Source organism: Orcinus orca, chromosome 12, assembly GCF_937001465.1.
Source record: "Orcinus orca chromosome 12, mOrcOrc1.1, whole genome shotgun sequence".
Classification (NCBI taxonomy): Eukaryota; Metazoa; Chordata; class Mammalia; order Artiodactyla; family Delphinidae; genus Orcinus; species Orcinus orca.
Window position 1 is genome coordinate 29,906,917 of NC_064570.1, and position 12,717 is coordinate 29,919,633.

Consider the following 12,717-nt stretch of genomic DNA (forward strand, 5'->3'; position numbering starts at 1 on the left):
AGGGGACACGGGTTCGTGCCCCAGTCTGGGAAGATCCCACATGCCGCGCTGGGCCCGTGAGCCATGGCCGCTGAGCCTGCGCATCCGGAGCCTGTGCTCTGCAACAGGAGAGGCCACAACAGTGAGAGGCCCGCGTACAGGAAAAAAAAAAAAAAAAAAGCTGTTCTGAAATACAGCATTTGACTCCTCCGGAAAATAACGGAAAATAACGGAAAATAACTGTTCATTCCTCACAGTTCCTTTGATCCTCTGTCTTGTGGATGTTCTGGGCATGTTCCAAATGCAAAAGTTTAATTTTTGTTTCTGAGAAGAACATAAAATTTTTAGATGGGGAAAATACCTCACATCCACTAGTAATACTTAGGCAGCATGCTTTCGTGTACAATGGGATTAGTGATTTAGGTACAGCTGGTGCAAAACCAAATCTGTGTTCTAATAATTCTATTCTTACCTGGTCGTGGCTGGCATTATTAAAGTGAAACATAGTAGATAAAATAGTAAGTAAACATGGGACTTAATAAATCTAAATAGCACTTTAAATATGAAGACAATTATCACCAAAACTTAAAATGTGAGGAAAACAACCTATACACTAACAGTGCTGCAGTGTCATGCTATTATTTTGTATAGCATTTTATCATGGTAATTTAAAGATTAAACAAATAAGAGCTTGTACTTTTGAAAACTAAGATCTGCTATTTCACCAAAGTTGTTCTTAGTGAATCCAAAGACAGCAGCATGGAAAAGTAAATAAGGTCTAACGTGAAACAACACTGAATGGGAGGGAGGAAAGAGAATAGCAGGGGAGGAAAACCGTCAGAGTTCTCCATAATCTAATAAAAATATGGTACTTTTTTTTTTAACTAAAGATGAAGGATTTTAAAATGGAGAGTAATGCAAAAGAACACATGTTCACTCATACATATGTGGGTACACACACACACACAGACACACCTTGGTGACAACACACACAGGCCATAGCACGTGTGGGAGCACATAGCTGGACACAGGTGTAGATTAAAATGTGAGTCAGTGTGTTTGTCCTACTAGAAAAGTGTTTATGACAGAAAGGTTTGTTCAGGTATGGTGCTCTCAGACAGGAGACAAACGAGTCTCTTCAAAAGAGAACAATCAAAAATGCACCCTACAGGGAAATGTGCTTGGCTTGCACTCGGAGGGCTGAGGTCTCCTGTGCCACAGTCTCATTTTCTTTCAGCCTGCAGGCATGGCAGGAGCACTTGGCTGCCGTACTGTTCTTTCTACTCATAGCTCAGGACTTGGTAAATTTCAACAGCCAAGGATAAAGACTTTGTGAGCTTCCCTAGTCATGGACTGTGGTTTCAGTACAACCTTAGAGAACCTGGGTTTCCTACAGTCAAACACTTCCCGGGTATGGATGCTGGAGAAGCCAAGATCTCAACGATCTTGTTCATACCCCACAGGGACATGAATGGTATCAGGATCAATGGGACTCCACGTCTGGAGGTTTTTTGACAACAGCTGACCTGGACTGATGGGGTTCTTCATGCACTTTTGAAGGCAGGATGATGGGTGAAGAGAGCCCAGATGCCAGGACCAGGATAGAAGGGCCAACTGAGCGGCCGGCCACAACTCCAGAATGTGGAGGTTATGGCCATGATGCAAGTTCTCACATTCTGAGTACTGTAGAACACCGACTGGGGAACCAATGGACTGTGACTCTTTAACCAGCTCTGTCTTTTTCTTTATTCCTCACTCAATGCATCTTTGTGATGATAGTAGAGCTGCTTCAATGGCTTCTCTAATAGAAACTTACGAAGACAGTAGAGGTGGGAGAGAGGGATTCATGTGGGCTTAAGGTGGGAACATTTTCTCCATCTCAGTTCATTCCTTTTTTTTTTTTTCATAAAAAATCCCAAACCTCTCAAAATGTTGCTGTAGTATTTTCCTCCTTCCTTTGCTAAAAGTATTCACTTTCAAGTTGGTGGAGAAGACAGGGAATGGAAAAAGTTCCTTAGATCTCTGAATACATCTGTATAAAAATTAAAAGAAATAAAAATATAAACAAAACAGAACTTCCAGATTCCAAGAATTGTCAATCCTTGGAAAGGTTTCAAAGTACCTGTGGTCTGCTCACTGTGGTAAGGATGTTTCCACTTGTCTTGAGACCCGGGTCTCACAAAAAATTCAAAATTACAAAAAAAGAAAGAAAAAATTAAACAACTGCAAAATGCAAAAAATGTCCCAGCAGGAACGCATGGCCCCCTCACACTTATTTCCTGGAACAAGGGAATATCCCACCCCTCACACCCTCTAAGGACGGTTCCTATTTTCCAGCCCTTGATAGCCCTTTAGCACCCATTGCATTGGGACATCCATGTGTAGTGGCACCAACAAGAGTTGTGTTTATTTTTAAGATATTTCAACTGTATTTCATTATTGCTGAGGTATAATAATAATGAGCATTTCAAGGATTAACTATTAAAAGATAAAATGAGGCATATTAAATGTTCTAAGAGTTTATTGGAGCAAAAATCAATTTGAATGGGGCAGCACCAAACCAGAAGTGGTTAGGAGAGCTCCACTGACAAGAGTTAGGGGCAAGGCTTTTATAGAGAAGATGAAAAAGCAAAGCAAGAAATAATTTTATTGGCGATAGTTCAAGCGGCTGCCTTATTTGGGAAAGCCTAGTTGGCTGTTTGTGATTAGTTGTCCTTAGGTTTTGGTTTCTTAACTTCTAGGCATTTATAGGCTTAGGTTTTGGTTTGCTTACATAGGTTGCTAAGCCATTAGAACCTCCTAGTCTAATGGCTTCCTTGTTTAACTAACTTACTATTAAAAATAGACACGGTCTCACATGAAACAATTCTTTAAGCAAGCATTATTATCTTCATTTTACAAGGATAACATTGAGGCTCAGAGGGACTAAGTAATATATTCAAAGTCAACCAATAATAAATAGTTAGGATGAGGTAAAACATTCAGCTCCTTTTGCCTCAGATGTATGTACGATCGGCCCTCCATATGTGTGGTTAGCGCGTCCACAGATTCAACCAACTGCAGATTGAAAGTATTTGAAAAAAAATTCCAGAAAGTTCCAAAAAGCAAAATTTGAATTTTCTGTGTGTTGGCAACTATTTACATAGCATTTACATTTTATTAGGTATTATAAGTAATCTAGAGATGGTTTAAAGTGTACCGGAAGATGTGCATAGGTTATATACAAATACTATACCATTTTGTATAAGGGACTTGAATATCTGAGAATTTTGATATCCACAGGAGGTCCTGAAATCAATCCCCTTTGGCGACTGAAAGATGAGTGTACTCTTTCACCATGCTATACTTTCTCTGTAGAATGTGTTTTAGTCAGGATAGACTAGGTAACGGTGCAGTAATAAATGATATTAAAAAAATCATGGCTTATTAAAATAAAAGTTTATTTCTTGTTCATTCAGAATCTATTCTAGGGCAGCTAGCCTATATGTCAAGGCTCAGAACTCCAGGCTTTTTCATCTTGTGTCATCTCCTTATCAACACTGCTCCCATAATTTTTAGAGCATGAGAAAAGAATATGGAGAAATTGCACACTGCCTTTTAAATGCTTTCACCCAAAGTGATACCTGCCATTTCCACTCATTTTATTGGCCAAAGAAAGTCACATGGCCATGCCAAAATTAAATAAGTAGGAAGTATAATTCTGCATGTCCAGGAGAGGGAAATGATTCACAAATATTGGCTAACACAATAATGTCTATCACGGAATGTAAGGTCCTCAAAAGCGTGTATCTTACATTCTTCTTTAACTTTAGCATATAGAAATCACTCAATAAATGATTAATGTCTGCCATGAGTCACCAAGGTTGCCACTTATCCTTCTTTTATTCTCTAACCAAGAGTTACGTTATACTCTTTGCCTCTGGCCCCATTACTTTGTTGTCAGTACCATGTACCTGCTAATTGCAAGCCAATAGCAACATTTGCTCAAAATTTCCCTGCCCTTTTCATTGATCTGAGGGCAATTTTATCTGTATCTTCTTGCCAGGAGTATGTAAAGGTATCACTGATGTTTTATATATAGCATTTTATAGTTTACAAAATATTTTAACATGTATTTTCTTTTATTTCACAAAGTAGGTATATTTTTCTCTATTTTATCTTAGAGAACAAAGTGTTGTGCTCATATCCTTAATTTAGGTGTATCAGATCCTCAGACCAGAATCTTTGAACTTCATGTCCAAGGTGTTCTTTAGCAGTCTAGGTTACTAGCGTTTTCTTACATGGGCCATGCTAGACTGTGGCTTCCTGAGGGACTCAGTGTTAATCCTGTTTGATTGAAGGGCTGGACACTGAAATTTTGCTTAGTGATTATTAAAGTTAGGTTTTAATTGTATCCTTACCTTAAATACACCACATTCCTCATAGTCAATCTTGTAGTTTTAATAGCCACAGATTTTGATAGAATGCAGGGTGAAGGCTTAGGTGAGAGAACAAAATTAATATTAAATATATATATACACCCTGAAGAAAGATTGAACTTAGTTAATCGTATCTGTAGACGTGGCATGGAGAATATAAATTTTCCTTGAGACACTGAGAGAAGACTGTCAACAGAAAGAGTAGGAAGTTTTCAGACTTGGGAGGTAAGTTTAGAAGGATCAATGACAATGTGCTCTTCGTGTTCCCTTATATGTGTTAAGAGTGAGCTCTTTTAATCTTTCTGTTTTGAAATTGGCTTCATATGGTGGTCCAGTCACAGAAACACAGCAAGAGCTCTTATCAGTGTTAATAGCTATTTAGCCATCAATACATTCTAGAAACTTTGAGCTGCTGCCAGAGAAAATAAAGGCCACCTGTCAGCACAGTGGTAGATTATCTGATAAATAGTTAATATTTGGGCAATATGCTTTGTAGACAGGATGAATGGATAAATTTTGAATTGAGTTATGAAAATATTAGTATCACAAAATACTGTTTTAACAGATTATGATGTTGATTTAACTGAAATTGTGAACTTGCTGATTTCTTCCTGTCTATGGTAAAATTTCATCTTGCTTTATCAAAGACAACTAACTGAGGGTTTACTTGCTATAGCAATATGAGTGAAAATTAATTGACATTGTGTGTACTTAGTACAAAAAAACTAGTTGTTGTAAAGATTGATTATAAAAACATTATAGCAAGAAAATAAAATCTGTTAGCCTGAAAATATTTATAATTCAATTTTAACTGAAATAAATATGTGAAAGTTATTTTTAGAGACTGCTGATAAAAAATATACTGTAATAATTTGAGACAAAAACAATTACAAATACTATTTTGAAAATGTTTTGAAATTACTGTTAGTATGTTATTATCTCACCTGCCTAGCTTGTAATTAATAAGATTCCCCTGCCCACCTATCCATCCATGGATGTTAAGCAAAGTTCACAACAGTGTAGTTATCTCAGTTTTCGCTCTCTAGCTGTTTGGAGGGTCTGCGGGAAAAATCACCTCTAGAAAAGAAAACCCTTCACTCAAACTTTTTTTCTTTCAAATTTTTGGTAGTGGTTAGTAGTTGGAACTCCGGAGTCAGACATCTGGAATCAAACTTCACTGCTGCCCCTCAGTATTAACTTAACTTAAAATATCTAATCCTCAGTCCCTTCCTTTGTAAAACAATGATAATGATAGTATCTATTACTTTAGAGTTGTTATGGAAATAAACTAGAGATTTCACATAATGCCCTTAGTCCAGTGACTGATACAGGTTCAGTAAAGGTTGTTTCTCGTCCCTTTTCTTCCTTCTCTCCCTCTTACTCCTCCTTCCCCCCCCCCCCGCTTCCTCCCAGGTTTCCTCCTCTTCCTCCTCTTTCTTCTTCACCTCTCCTCTTGCCCCTCCTCTTCTTCTTTCTTATTTCCCTTTTTTAAAAATTATTATTGAGAGTAACCAAGCTTAGGCTGTGTCCACATGAGCAGTATGTTTTGGGCTTGTCTTCAAGAATTCCTAAGATGCAAGGGAAGGTCCAGAGCTGGACACGGTGGGAAATCCACTATCATAAATCATTGTCCTAGTTTATTCCTCCTCCCCTCTCCCCTGGGTGGGGGGGAAAGTGAGAAGGATGGATTTACTTCATACTGGGTCACTCCATTCTAGGGTCCTTAGGAGATAGGAGGAAGGATCCAGTATAAAAACCTACATCCTGGGCTTCCCTGGTGGCGCAATGGTTGAGAGTCCGCCTGCCGTTCAGGGGACACGGGTTCGTGCCCCGGTCCGGGAAGATCCCACATGTCGCGGAGCGGCTGGGCCCGTGAGCCATGGCCGCTGAGCCTGCGCGTCTGGAGCCTGTGCTCCGCAACGGGAGAGGCCACAACAGTGAGAGGCCCGCGTAAAAAAAAAAAAAAAAAAAAAAACCTACATCCTACAAAAGTTTGCAGAAGGCTGTCCTCTATAGGTCCATATGAATATAATATCTGGGTCAGAGATTCAAGTTCAATAAGAAATTAAGACTCAAGTTGTGGTGTCTTATGGTCAGTTAAGAAAGAGAAAATATCCTTCCTAAAGTGTGTAAGCCGAATGCCTCATTACATTTCCATTCTTCTATTTGTCGTAGCCAAAGAATAGATAAACAAACAATCCTCCAAAGATCCTCCCTATAACGTTCATGAAAATATTCAGAGTTAGTGGCATCAGGATGATTTTATTTATGAGCCAGTCTATTGTCTGAATGGAGTTTTAAGAGATTTATGAGACCTGCTAACATTTGGTCTATCCTCAGGGCACTGAACTGATTACAATTTTTGAAGTACCACTTTGCTTTTCAGCCTCCACACTATTTGTGTGTGTGTGTGTGATGAACTGACTTTATTTTTTAACTCCAGTTTTATTAAGATATAATTGACATACAGCACTGTACAAATTTAAGGTGTACAACATAGTGATTTGACTTACATACATTATGAAGTGATTTTCACAAGTTTAGTGAACATCCATCACCTCATATAGATACAAAATTAAAGAAACAGAAAATTTTTTTCTTGTGATAAGAACTCAGGATTTTCTCTCTTAATTTTCATATGTAACATACAGCAATGTTAATTATATTTATCCTGTTGTACATTATATCCCAAGTACTTATTTATCTTATAACTGTAAGTTTATACCTTTTGACTACCTTCATCCAATTCCCCCTCGCCCCACTCTGGTAAACACAAATCTGTCGAGGGACTGAACAGAACCAAAAAGCTGACCTTTGCCAAATAAAAGAGAATTCCTGATTGTTTTTGAACGAGGACATTGGCTTTTTTCTGCCTTTGGATTCAAACTGCAGCATTGACTCTTCTTGGGTCCCGAGCCTGTCGGCCTTTGGACTGAAACTACAACATTGGTTCTCCTCCATCTCCAAATTGCCGTCTCACCCTGCAGATCCTGAGACTTGTCGGTGCCCATAATCACACGAGCCAATTCCCTATAATAAATCTCTCCATATATGCATATACAACCTCCTGGTTCTGTTTTTCTGGAGAACCCTGACTAATACATACATGTTCTCAAGGTAAACAATAACTAGTCCTCAAGAAAAAGGACCGACAGCACCATTTGTCACACGTAGTTTATCCTAAATTCACTTGGTGGTTGGGCTGACCATCTGCGCTAATTGGCTTTATCCAAAGGAAATATAAACTCCTCTTTATGACAAAAGATAATGTTGCATCCTGGGAGTGAAGTGTCTGCTGAGCTTAAGCTCCTACCAACCCACAGAAACTGGGAGCTAGGGGCATCATCTTCCTTAATAATTATATTTCAGAGATAGTTCCCAGGTCCTTGAGCAAGGCCCTCCTGGGTCGTAAAGCTAGCAAGAGCCAGCTTACTGAGCTTTTAAAAAAGACTTACCTATATTTCAAAGAGACAGAGAAAGAACTTACACTTTTTTTCTTTTAAATAAATACTCTAAGAAAAGGGAGAGAAGGAGTCTCTTCCCTTATTTTCAAAAAGGAGAATTAAGCCTTTTATTTTGAATTTATATTTGCCCTTATAATTCCCTGAACTTTTCATCTCTTCACTAATATTCCATTTTCACCTTCCTTTCACTGTCACATGTCTCAAAAAATTAATTGAACCCAGCTACTTCTATTTTTTCACTATACACTATCTTTCTAGTGTCGTGAATCTAGCTTTCCTCTGACCTGCTCTCCCTAGTCTACAATAATCCATTGACATTGCTTCAAAATCACTAATGATGGCTTCTTTAACTTATGACCTTATTTTCAGTCCATTTCCTCACTCTTTCTTTCTCTCTCTCTTTTTATCCTCCACCCCAGACAGATTCAACTATTACCACCAAGTTGATGCCGTCCGAATCTATACCACAAGCTCCGACTGCTCTTGTGCTATAGGCGTGAATATTCATCTAATCTGCTAGAAATCTCAGTCAACTGATCAGTAGTTTTTGAGCACCTACTATGTTCGAGGTCCTAAGGATATAGCAGTGAATAGAGCTCCCTGTCTTCCAGGAGCTCACGAATTCTACAGGAGTGCCCCCACCGAAGAGATCAGCAGAGAGCCTGCACATCCAGAGACATGGATCGTGTCTTCACTAACAGCCGTTGGATGGTGGAACTGAAAATAATCAATCTTTCATTTTATAATTAGGAAGCTGATGTTCACAGAAGTTTGGTCATGTGCCCATGTACAATCAAAGTCTGATTCTCTAGGAATTCCTCCTCCCATTGCCAGACCCCCAGGTTGGGAAACCTGATGTGGGACTCAGAACCTTCACTCCAGTGGGTGGACTTCTGTGGTATAAGTGTTCTCAGTTTGTGAGTCACCCACCCAGCAGTTATGGGATTTGATTTTATTGTGATTGCACCCCTCCTATCATCTCACTGTGGCTTCTCCTTTGTCTTTGGATGTGGGGTATCTTTTTTGGTGAGTTCCAGTGTCTTCCTCTCAATGACTGTTCAGCAGTTAGTTGTGATTCCGGTACTCTCGCCAGAGGGTGTGAGAGCATGTCCTACTCTGACATCTTGAACCAATCTCAGGCCTTCTATTATCTTTTATTTCTAGTCCTATCCTATGCCCATTATTTCAGGCAGTCTCTCTTTTCCTTGAAGTATCACTTTTTCTGGAAGAAGGCAATTTGAAGTTATTTTTTCTGCAAATATTAGTTAAGACAGTCTTAAAACTCATAAAAACTGAGGGTATCATTTTAACCCAGGATTTCTTAACCTTGTCACCATTGCCATTTTTCGTTAGATAACTGTTGTGGGGACTGTCCTGTGTGCACAGTCGAATGTTTAGTAGCATCCCTGGCCTCTACCCACAAGATGCTCATGGCACTCTTCCCGCCCCCCCTCCCCCAGTTGTAATAAATAATGTCTCCAGATATTGCCTAATGTCCCCTGGGGGCAGATCTTCCCCTACACCATCATCAGGACCCACTGCTCAAGCCTATCTCAGTGGAGACACTCTCATCTCTCTTAAAGATCTTTTTTTTCATATCTAAGATATATGTGGATAGAGAGAAAGCAGTCATGTTACTGAGAATAATTCTCTCTACTTACTCCTTTTTCCCTTTACTCAGTTCATTTCATTACATTTTTCTTCTCTTCTTTAAGTGGTTATGTGAGATTGTGATATCTTCAGTAATGAACTGCTACTGATATCATAAAGCTTGTCTCTGGAGGCAGTGTAGAATCCTCATTAAGAGCATGGCTTTGGTTTGATTTCTGGTTTTGCCATTCTTGGTAATAAGATATTGGAAAAGCCACTGGATCTCTCTCAAATTAATCATAACCTGTAAAGTTGGAATAATGACACCTACTTCATTTGGTTATTGTGAGGATTAAGTAAAAATATTACTTAAGCATTTAGCATAACTCCATTCATAATAAGTGCTCAATTAGTACTATTCACACATAATAGAAATAATTTTAGAGACATATTTTGAAAATCTCAACATACCCATAGAAACATGCCAGTCATAAAAATGATATTAAGCTATTCCAAATACAAATTGAGATGCTCAGTTTTGTTCCTTGCCAAGGCAACAAAAGGGATAAAGGAAAAATTAGCTTTCTGTTTGGACTGTGGGAATTAAGACAATTATTGCTATAATGGAAATCATATTACAGTATATGAGTATCAAATCAACATGTTCTACACCTTAAATTTACACAATGTTATATATCAGATATAGTTCAATAAAAATTAAAAATAAATACATTACAGAATGGCAAAAAAGTCATTTGCTAGCTTAAATATTTTTTAAGTGTGTGTGTGTTTGACAAAATGGAGAAACTTTACTTTGAATGCTTGAAGTACACACTCAATACAATTCTGTTGATAAAAAGGATGCTGGAATAAGATAATAAAAATGTAAAACATGATCCTTACTGATTGAAGGATTTTAATTTTCCACTATGAAATTAGTTTATTAAGACTAAATAAAAGATTTTGTGCGTATTTGCCATTTTAAATTTAGTCTTTTTGTGAAATTTTCTGAGACCTTCTTTCTAGATTCAGCTTCTATGTGAAGCCTTTCCTGGGTACCACATGTGCTTTCAAGATCTCTCTTATGTGCTCCTATACACGGCCTTTATATTTCCGTTTAGCATTCTCTCTATTGCAATGTGACCAACAGTTTGCCTGTCTGTCTCACCATTAGCTATCTATTTCTGGCAGAAAGAATCATAATTATCTTTCATCTCACAAGCCTAGCACCCAGTCATTGCTGGTTAAAGAAATTTTCAGGTGAAAAAAGTAACTAGACCTAAAATGAAAAGAAGATTGACTGGTGGTGAAGTTTAGTAATTAACACAAGTGGAGCTATAAGAGTTCCATATCAATGTAATACTTTGAGTTTTAAAAATAATAAGTTTAATCAGTAAATCAATATCGTTCAATGAGCAAATGTGTATTGAGTGGTTATAGTTTGCAGGCACTATTTTAGGTGATGGAGAGACAGTAGTGAACAAAGCAGATAAGATCTTTGATTTCCTGGAGCTTAATAAACTCCAATATGTGAGGCATTATGCTTTCTCAGTCATTCACAAAATGACAGGTATACACATGAGTCAGGCACACATTGAACTAATTTTTGGAAAGATGAATGATATTTTCTATGTACTGTTAATAAGAAGTAAACTTGGAGTTATTTCTTGAACTGACCTTTAATATCTAGGAATTTCTGAAGATGGAGTTACATTTACTTAGTAAAAGGTCAACTTCACCTAGTATGGGGTAATTTTTATTTTATGCTTTCTTTGTTTGTGCTGTTGCAGCTTTTGTCAATGGCTGTTTAGATAACAGGTGGCCCATCGTGTGGTGTCAGTACTTCTCTGGTGTCAGTATTTCTCCAAGGCAAGAGAATGGGTAATAGATTTCAGTGGCTTCTTTCAGAAATACAATTAACTCAGTTAGTTATTCCCATGAAAATGCTGTGTAACAAACCAGCCCAAAACTCAGTGGCTTAAGATAATAGCCACTTAAGTTCATGAATGTGTAGGGTCAGCTAGGGTGGCTCTGTCATATACTGCATATCTCCATGCCCTAGTCTGCTCTGCACGCCTCTCAGCCTCCCTGGACAAGTGGGCTTCTCCGGGGCGTGTTCTCCTCATGGGGATGGCACAGAGGACATTCACAAACACTTGAGCCCTCCTGACAACTAGGCTGGAACTGGCACACTTTTATTTCTGTCTACACTCTTTTGGCCCAAACAAGCCAAATGGCAAAGCTCGAGCTCAAAGGACAGGGGAGTACCTTCCACTCCCAGTGAAGCAAAGACAAAGGTGTAGATGCTAGGAGAGTAAGAATTGGAACTGATAATCAATCTGTCATAATGATCCTATGATTTCCTTTGGCAGAATAACAGAGAGATAGAAATAGATGAGAAACTACACTTGTTCAGCTATTTATTTTGCTATACTGAAGGCACTTGTCTAAAAAGAGGGTCATTTTGGAAGTTTTATATATAGGAATTTAAAAATTGGTGGGCTAAATATATGTGATCATATAATCTCTAAAGTCATGTTTTTCTAATTATTATTGAGGTGGGAACCCTACTCATTTGAAAAAAATGAAATAGAAATAGAATAAAATAGATAGTATTAGAGTGAATTGAATGAGGTAAGGATATTTTTAATGAAAACATTTGCTTCTGTTACAAATGTGTACTTACATGTGTGTTGAGTCATTATCTAAAATGCATTTTTTTCCTATCGTGGTTAAAAAATTTTGAAAGCCACTGCCTTAAATTATTTTCTAACTATAAAATGTTATTGGGTTTAAATACAGTCTGATTTTTAAAAATATTCTTTTGTCAGGTACAAGTCATCTATTTTGGAAGTGAGGTGGGTTTTTTTGTTGTTTTTTTTTTAGTGCTATTATCTGCATTGTACAGATGTCTAATACAGGAGAACTTTTTTTCAAATCAATCAACAATTAAGGCAGTTTTAATGGACATGTGGTTTCATTTATATGCTGTTAACACCCATGACTGTGGATCCTGGTGGCTCACGCTTGAGACTATTTTTAAAGTAATGATAATATTTACCTTCTCTAGTTTGCTCACTGCTAGCTTCCTGATGCTGGTTTAGAATAAAAGCACCTTCCACTTATCTTTCTCAATAGTATACTGTTACCTTGTTTCAAAAAGATTTATTATCAGCTTATCTTTTTCAGATTTTAATATCTGCGTCATTCTGTCTGCGTTAACTGCGGTCTATCATAGAGCCGCAGTGGCTCCACCTGCAGCAGGT